This window comes from Henckelia pumila, chromosome 4, assembly GCF_033568475.1.
Source record: "Henckelia pumila isolate YLH828 chromosome 4, ASM3356847v2, whole genome shotgun sequence".
Classification (NCBI taxonomy): domain Eukaryota; kingdom Viridiplantae; phylum Streptophyta; class Magnoliopsida; order Lamiales; family Gesneriaceae; genus Henckelia; species Henckelia pumila.
This window is the reverse complement of record NC_133123.1, coordinates 183,624,944-183,635,090: the sequence shown is the minus strand read 5'-3', so window position 1 is coordinate 183,635,090 and position 10,147 is coordinate 183,624,944.

The window sequence follows — 10,147 nt, the reverse complement described above, 5'->3', positions numbered from 1 at the left end:
ACCGTAGATGAGAAGCTTGCTACTACCAAGCAAGCGAAGCGCAATTTGGAATTCTATAGCGATCAGCAGCATGTTGGGAGTTCCTCTAGCATTCGACCACCGCCTCAGCCCTCTCCTCCTCGCCGCACCACTCAGGACATGTCCGTCGAGAGTTCCGCTTTCGACCACTATGCCATGGATTATTTTCAGGCTACTTCCACTCATCTCCATAATGTGGAAGACATGATGCGCAGCATGGCGATGCAGTTGGGGCTTGATACATCGGGATTTCGAGCGGCACCTCCTTATCCACCTCCATTTCCATTCCAGTCTACCGTACCACCCCAGTATGCTCCGGTTGCACCACAGGATACCTCCATTCCCAAAGAAGACGATGACGACTAGTCACCAGGGGAGTCTTTTTGTTTCACTTTTCGTTGTTTCATTTTCATTTTGTTCATGTTGTCATTGTTTGTATTCTGAAGCATTGAGGGCAATGTTTTGGATAAGTATGGGGGGTGTTTAGTTGTTTAGTTATCATGTGTTGTGTTCATTCTGTTTGCATTCGTTTTGTTTCGTTAGTTGCATCTAGTCGTATTCATAGCATTTCATTTTGTTGATGTTTGTATTATCGATGCGAGTTGAATGAATTTTGTTAGCCAATGATGATTGAGTGGAAAAGAGAAATTGTGTTGAAAAATTTTTGCTAAATTTTTGATCTTGATTGCACATGAAAAGCTGTCAGTCAACTCGTGAATAATATTAAGCACGCATGTGAGACTAGTGTAGTGTAGCGATGTAATTGATGAAGTTCGTGTTTGTTTGACCATTGCACGACAATAGGCGTTTGTTGATCATGATAATGCCTTTGGATTCTTGATGATTGTTAGATATTGCATTTATGATCTTGGGCGTACCTGTAAAATTTTTGAAAATTTTTTGTTGAAAATTAAGTTAACTCCATCCGGGTTACGAGCAGAGATTGAAATCCTAATCTCTGTTCTTGACTAAGTATGCGGATCTCATGGGGTTAAAAATTTTGAAAATTTAAAATAACAATTTCATCCGAGCTTGGACAATGATTGAAATCCTAATCATTGCACCATGGCTAAGTTTGCGGGTTAAATGGGATTGATGCTCCATCCGGGCTATAGACGAGGGGATTGAAATTCAAATCCTATCTTAGTTATAGCTAATTTTGCAGGTAATTATTGGGGCTTATTAAAAATACCGGGTGAAAAATCCGGAGGTATGTAATTAATCTCAAGAAAGTGCATGTTTTTGTTTGGGATTGTTGAGATGATGGAGGGCTGGATTGTGACACTTGCACTGATTTGTCATAGGTCGCTAAGTATTCTTAGGATAGATTCTTTTGAAGTTGCATGAAACTAGAATGACATGACACACACACACGTTTGCGTTCAACTGACAGTATATTGTGGACGATCGAAAGTTGTTTTAGTTTTTGGAAAATCGGCTTAGGACTCGTCTGAGGCTATTTTGAACATGATTCATTCATACTTGTATCTTTGCATTATGTTTTTGCATGACTTGCTCGAGGGCGAGCAAAGTTTAAGTATGGGGGTGTTGATAAGTATGTTTAGTATGCATTATTTTATGTAATTTTATATTTATTTTGCATGCATTTATTTTATTTTCTTGAGTTTTATTAGTGTTTTATTTTATGTTCATGGATTATACTCTCCTGGTTGAATTTTGTAGGAAAATAAGCAATTTTTGGAAATTTTTGTGCGGACAAGGCGCGCGCGCGCGAGGTTTACACCTCGCGCATGCGCAGTACAAGTATCCAGTAGCATCCGACTCAAGGCGCGCGCAGGCGAGCTCCTACCCCGCGCGCGCGCAGAAGAGTTTTCCAGAGAAGTTGCAGGGAAGTCGCGCGCGCGCGAGGCGTTTAAGGAATCACTGTTTTTTATAGGTGCGCGCGCGTGTTCGGGAGGCAAAAAATCCGAGAATTTTAATGTTACGAGGATTCCAATTGGCGCGGACCTATAAATAGAAATTTTATGCTCTTTTTCCAGACTTTTTGTCTTTTTGAGTACGCGCGAAGCATACGGCGGCTGCTGAACAAATTTTTCCAGATTTTCTTCTATTCTAGTATTTTTTATCCTATGATTTTAGATGTGGTTTATTTAATCATGTTTATTAGTGAGTAGTAGTTTTTATTCGATCAAGGCCACGTGATTGGGCCAGACAATTAATGTAGAAAACTTGTTTGTTTATTTGAGATTTTCAGACTTGATTTGATTTTATTGTTTATTGAATTCATATTTGTCTTGTGAATTTCCTGGCCAATTATTTGCTTGCATGTTAATTGATTCCAATTCGACAGAGAAGGTTTTGATTTTGATAACTTCGATAATAAACATAGTGTAAAACTGACTAGAAATAGAATTCGATTTCACTATGCGGTTTAGGTGTTTAATGAATTTTCACAGCTATTCATGCATTCAAATTTGATTAGAATTACGAAAGATTAGTTCATCAATATTTGAATAGGTTTTATTATTCTAGAAATAGTCCTTCGAACAAATTAGGAAAATTCCCGTGAATTAAGATTAAGTTTGAAGTCTGAAATCGACTGCTTGTTACATGAATTGTCTGGTACCTACGTGAGTCCTTGATCGAACTTTTCCCATATTTGAATTAATCCAAAATTTCCTGCTGCGTTTTACTCAATTTAATTTTAATTGCAATTTTTATTTTTATTTTAAAAATCTGAATCACTTTTATTCATTAGTCTAGATTAAGTAAAAATAAATATATTTTGGTAATCATATATATTGTAGTGACCCTTACCCGGATCACCTACTAAACAGAACTTAGGCATGCAATTAACTTAATTAAACAGATATCAGAATAAAACTGCGGAAACCATAAACATTATACAATCCCAAGTAAAGGAATCTGTAATTTATCCAATAATATACAACCAAATTGAATAGCTGTAAAAACCCAAACAACAGTAACAAAATCTAAGCGAAGCTCCAGCTGGCCAACCACTGACTAGCCCCTCCTGGATCCACCCTCCTCGTCCAATCGCAAACCTGCCCCATGGAATAGGGTGTCCAGAAAATACAGAGTACGAGACGTGAGCATAAAACGCTCAGTGCGAGAGTATGAGTATACATGCATGCAAAGTGAACTCCCTATAGACTCGAGGTCAAGGATCAGATAACAGAGACAGACCGGGCCCTGGTATGTAGCACGCTGTGCCATCGCTTCAGGAGGTGGCTCCCATACCGAGATAACCGTGGATACGCCGGACCCAAATCGATGAAAGTCCATCCACTAACAGGATAGGGTACAACCCTACTAACAGACATCTCGAAAGAGATACAGCAAGATGCAAATGAATGCAGCATAATATCATGGCATATAAATCATGCAGTCACATAATACATGCATACTCAGTCAGGATATCTCGAACAGTACTTTCGTACCTCAAAACAGAGCAAGCTCTACCAACTCTAGGTCCACGCCTATAGTCTGCTCTACACTGCCAAATGATACTACTATCATTAAAGTGCTCTAAAAGCCTTAACTAAGCTATTGCATACTCCTAAATATTTATAGGAAGCAAAAGCTATACCTTCGTCCGTCGTTAGCCCTTTGATGTCGATGCCTCCAGAACTTGGGCACAACTCCGCTACGACTATCGAACGCCTCGCCGACCTCCGGACCAAGCCTAAGAAGACTAGAACAGCTCCAAAAGGATAGAATGGAAAGGAGAACTCGGAATTGGCAAATGAAAGTGAAGCCTTGGCCTTCTATTTATAGACAACGATCGGAACTTCCGATCCTTGATCGGAACGTCCGAACCTCGATCGGAACGTCCGATCCTGCCATCGGAGCTTCCGAAGATCCTGATCTGCCACGTGTCAAAATATCACTTGTTGATTCCGGATAGGGGTGATCGGAGCTTCCGGTCCTGATCGGAGCTTCCGATCTTGCCACACGTCATGCCTGACGTAATATCGATCGGAGCTTCCGATCCTGATCGGTGCTTCCGAACTCACCTTCGGAGCTTCCGAACTTTACCCAAGTAATTATGATTAATCCCTCAATTACTGATTTTGGTTACGGGCTACTACATTCTCCCCCACTTAAGATATTTCGTCCTCGAAATCAGATCTTAAGTACCGAATGCGAAATACAAAAAATCAGAAACATTCTTTATTCAAATCAAACGTTTACAGAGTTTGCAACTGAATACAACTTAAAGAATGAAATCAAAACAACTCAGGATGGTCTTTACGCATCCTATCCTCAAGCTCCCAAGTAGCTTCATTAGTGCCTCGGCGCTGCCACTGAACTAAAACCAAAGGAATGACTTTGTTTCGTAAAACCTTATCCTTATAATCCAGGATACGAAGAGGTTTCTCAACATAAGTCAAATCCTTGTCTACCTGAACCTCAGACCGCTGCAGAATATGAGATTCATCCGCCACATATCGTCGCAACAGAGATACGTGGAACACGTCGTGAATACTGGATAGATGCGGTGGCAAAGCTAGTCGATAAGCCAAATCGCCAATGCTCTCCAAGATCTCAAACGGACCGATAAATCTGGGAGACAACTTGCCCTTAAGGCCAAATCTGAGAATCTTGCGGAAAGGTGACACTCTCAGAAACACTTTCTCCCCGACCTCGAACTGCAAAGGCCTACGCTTGATATTAGCATAGCTGGCCTGACGATCCTGTGCAGTCTTAATCCGTTTCTTGATTTGGTCAACAATGTCTATCGCCTGCTGGATAAAATCCGGTCCCTCAGCCTGTCTCTCCCCCACTTCTTCCCAGAAGAGTGGAGTACGACAACGTCGCCCATACAACGCCTCAAAAGGTGCCATCCCAATACTAGTGTGATAGCTGTTGTTGTAAGCGAACTCGATCAACGGCAAATGATCCTGCCAGGCTGAACCAAAATCCATGACACACGCTCTAAGCATATCCTCTAACGTACGGATAGTGCGCTTTGACTGACCATCAGTCTCCGGATGATAGGCTGTACTCAGACTGAGAGTAGTACCCATCGCACGTTGAACACTCCCCCAGAATCAAGCAGTAAACCTGGGGTCCCGATCGCTGACAATGCTCACAGGCACTCCATGAAGTCGAACGATCTCCTGAATGTACATCCATGCCATGCGATCCACAGAGTACTCTCGGCTATAGGCAATGAAATGCGCTGACTTGGTGAGTCGGTCCACCACAACCCAGATAGCATCACAGTTCCTCGGGGATACCGGCAAATGGGTCACAAAGTCCATTGTGATAAACTCCCATTTCCATTCAGGAATAGGCAGACTGTGAAGCAATCCTCCAGGTCGTCGGTGCTCTGCCTTGACCTGTTGACACACCAAACATCTCGAAACAAACTGATAAACACTGCGTTTCATTCCCTTCCACCAGAAACGAGTACGGAGATCCTTGTACATCTTGTTGCTCCCAAGATGAATACTCAACTTAGTGCGATGTGCCTGAGACAAAATCTCCTCTCGCAACTCTTCATCCTGCGGAATCACAAGCCTACCAGACAAACACAGAAAGCCATCTGACTGATAATGAAATCCAGAAGAGCTACCCTCGTTAGCTAGACGAGCTAAACGCTGGGTCTTCGAATCAGACATCTGGGCATCTCGGATCCGCGAATACAAGGCTGGCTCAGATAATATCGCAAACATCTGGATACTCTGCATACCTTTCTTATGCTTGAAGGTATAACCTGAAGTAAAACAGTCACTGATCGCACTAGACATCGAACAAGTCTGAAGTGCGGATAGTCGCACCTTGCGACTCAAAGCATCAGCGGTGAGATTAGCAGCTCCCGGATGATACTTAATCTCGCAATCATAGTCCTTAAGCAAGTACATCCAACGTCTCTGCCTCATGTTCAACTCCGCCTGAGTGAACAAATACTTGAGACTCTTATGGTCGGTGAAGATCTCAAATTTCTCGCCATAAAGATAATGACGCCAGATCTTCAAAGCGAACACAATGGCTGCTAACTCCAAATCATGGACTGGGTAGTTGTCCTTGTGAAGCTTCAGCTGTATAGAAGCGTATGCGATCACATGCCCATTTTGAGTCAGGACACAACCTAACCCCTGAAGAGAAGAATCTGTGTATACCACATACCCTCCAGATCCGGACGGTAACACCGGCGCAGAAGTCAACCGCCGTCGAAGCTCATAGAAATTCTCCTCACACTCGGAGGACCACTCGAAATCCACACCCTTGCGGGTAAGCTGCGTCAACGGTCGAGCTAACTGAGAGAAGTTCAGAATGAAGCGACGATAATACCCTGCTAGACCCAGAAAACTACGGATCTCAGCAACTGTCGTCGGACGCGACCAATTAAGTACCGCTTCAATCTTGCTTGGATCAACAGAAATCCCTTCCCTGGATATGATATGGCCAAGAAAAACCACTCTATCCATCCAAAACTCACACTTGCACAGCTTGGCGTACAACTGCTCATCTTGAAGAGTCTGTAGTACTAACCGCAAGTGAGAAACATGTTCTTCCGTATTACGCGAATACACCAAGATGTCGTCAATAAAGACCACGACAAACTTGTCCAAATACTCCCTGAAGACATGGTTCATTAGATCCATGAATATAGCCGGCGCATTAGTCAAACCAAATTGCATCACTAGGAACTCATAATGCCCATAGCGAGTACGAAATGCAGTCTTGGCTACGTCCTGATCACGGACTCTCAACTGATGATACCCAGATCTCAAGTCAATCTTGGAGTAAACTGATGTGCCCTGCAGCTGATCAAACAAGTCATCAATACGAGGCAACGAATACTTGTTCTTCACAGTGACTCGATTCAGCTGCCGATAGTTAATGCACAGCCGCATCGACCCATCCTTCTTCTTCACGAAGAGAACAGGAGCTCCCCAAGGAGATACACTAGGACGAATGTACCCCTTGTCCAAAATATCCTGTAGCTGATTCTTCAACTCACGCATCTCTGACGGAGCCAGACGATACGGTGCTCTAGAAATAGGCGAAGTACCCGGCATCAACTCTATGCCAAACTCGACTTCCCTAGCAGGAGGAAAACCCAGAATCTCATCAGGAAACACATCTGGAAATTCATCCACAACAGGAATGCTCTCTATCCCAATACTCTCAGCGGACAAATCAACTGCATAGATAAGGTAGCCTTCCCCGCCAGACTCTAGAGATCGACAGGCTCTCAAAGCTGATACCAAAGGCATCGGGGGTCGCGCTCCCTCACCATAGAAAAACCAGCTCTCACTCCCCTCCGGATGAAAGCGTACTAATCTCTGATAGCAGTCCACTGAAGCTCGATAGGTAGTCAACATATCTATTCCCAGAATGCAATCAAAGTCGTCCATCGCCAGGACCATGAGATTTGCTAACAAAATATTCCCTTCGAACTCTAAAGGGCAACCCATCACTAGACGCTTAGCCAAAGCAGAGTGGACCGTCGGAGTAGAAACAGACATCACTACGTCTAGTGCAATGCATGGTAACTTATGCCTCTTAACAAAACGTGCAGAAATGAAGGAATGAGATGCACCAGTGTCAATAAGTACAAGAGCAGGTATACCATAAAGCATAAATGTATCTGCGATGACTTTCTCATTCTCCTCCACTACCTGATCATGTCTCAGGGCAAACACCTGGCCAGAAGCTCGTGGCCTCAAATGAGAACTCCCAGCAGACTGTCCCTGCGACCTCTGCTGTACGGTGGCCTGAGAACCCGATCCTGAACCAGAACCAGAACCGCCTCCCCCAGACAGTGGACAATCCCTCCGGATATGACCAGTCTCTCCACAACGGAAACAAGCTCCAGAAGCTCTACGGCACTTGTCGGATGGATGGTTCTTCCCACAGTGATCACACTTTTCCTTCTTACCGTAACGAACAACACCTCCCGAACCAGAGGAAGAAGAAGATCCAGACTTCTTGAAAGTTTGGGCACGGGGACCCAAAGAACTAGCAGGCCTCGACTGAGGGAAAGACCTGTTTCGCCAAATGCTGTCCTCCGCCTGGTGACAACGGCTCACCAAACCCTCGTAGGACATGTCGTCGCCAACCGCCACACGGTCATGGATCTCAGGGTTAAGGCCCTGAAGGAACAGATTATACTTCATCTCTGACCTATCAGCAATCTCGGGGCAATAGGATAGCAGATCAAAGAACCTCTGCTGATACTCATCGATAGACATGGCTCCCTGTCGCAGACTCAGTAGCTCGCCTGCCTTTGACTGACGGAGTGCAGGAGGAAAATACCGCTTTTGGAAAGCTGTGCGGAACTCGGCCCAGGTGGCCACTCCTCTCGCCGCAACAAAAGGTGCAGAAATAAACCTCCACCACCTGCGCGCACGCCCATCTAGAAGATAGCCATGGGTCTCCACCTTCTGCTCCTCGGTGCATTGGAAAGTCTGAAAAGTCGTCTCCATGCGGTCTAACCAGTTCTCCGCATCCTCCGGAGACTCACCTCCAACTAAGGGCTTATGACCCATAGCTAAGAATCGACGCACAGTGAAACGCTCGTTGTCATGGTGACGATGACGCCATTCTCGACGAGGCTCCCGGTCGGCATCACCCCAACGCCCACCAACACTGCCATGAGAACTCTGGTCGTCACGATTTGACATCTACAAAAATACCTCAAGATGAGACTAAATCCCAAGAATTCTTTTGCATGCTCTGATACCATAAATGTAGTGACCCTTACCCGGATCACCTACTAAACAGAACTTAGGCATGCAATTAACTTAATTAAACAGATATCAGAATAAAACTGCGGAAACCATAAACATTATACAATCCCAAGTAAAGGAATCTGTAATTTATCCAATAATATACAACCAAATTGAATAGTTGTAAAAACCCAAACAACAGTAACAAAATCTAAGCGAAGCTCCAGCTGGCCAACCACTGACTAGCCCCTCCTGGATCCACCCTCCTCGTCCAATCGCAAACCTGCCCCATGGAATAAGGTGTCCAGAAAATATAGAGTACGAGACGTGAGCATAAAACGCTCAGTGCGAGAGTATGAGTATACATGCATGCAAAGTGAACTCCCTATAGACTCGAGGTCAAGGATCAGATAACAGAGACAGACCGGGCCCTGGTATGTAGCACGCTGTGCCGTCGCTTCAGGAGGTGGCTCCCATACCGAGATAACCGTGGATACACCGGACCCAAATCGATGGAAGTCCATCCACTAACAGGATAGGGTACAACCCTACTAACAGACATCTCGAAAGAGATACAGCAAGATGCAAATGAATGCAGCATAATATCATGGCATATAAATCATGCAGTCACATAATACATGCATACTCAGTCAGGATATCTCGAACAGTACTTTCGTACCTCAAAACAGAGAAAGCTCTACCAACTCTAGGTCCACGCCTATAGTCTGCTCTACACTGCCAAATGATACTACTATCATTAAAGTGCTCTAAAAGCCTTAACTAAGCTATTGCATACTCCTAAATATTTATAGGAAGCAAAAGCTATACCTTCGTCCGTCGTTAGCCCTTTGATGTCGATGCCTCCAGAACTTGGGCACAACTCCGCTACGACTATCGAACGCCTCGCCGACCTCCGGACCAAGCCTAAGAAGACTAGAACAGCTCCAAAAGGACTAGAATGGAAAGGAGAACTCGGAATTGGCAAATGAAAGTGAAGCCTCGGCCTTCTATTTATAGACAACGATCGGAACTTCCGATCCTTGATCGGAACGTCCGAACCTCGATCGGAACGTCCGATCCTGCCATCGGAGCTTCCGAAGATCCTGATCTGCCACGTGTCAAAATATCACTTGTTGATTCCGGATAGGGGGAAGCTCCGATAGGGGTGATCGGAGCTTCCGGTCCTGATCGGAGCTTCCGATCTTGCCACACGTCATGCCTGACGTAATATCGATCGGAGCTTCCGATCCTGTTCGGAGCTTCCGATCCTGATCGGTGCTTCCGAACTCACCTTCGGAGCTTCCGAACTTTACCCAAGTAATTATGATTAATCCCTCAATTACTGATTTTGGTTACGGACTACTACATATATACAGTCCATGTGGGTTCGACATTTGAATTTTATTCACTATCTATAATTTGACCTGGTGCGCTTGCCAGTTGATTTTTAATCATACCGATTT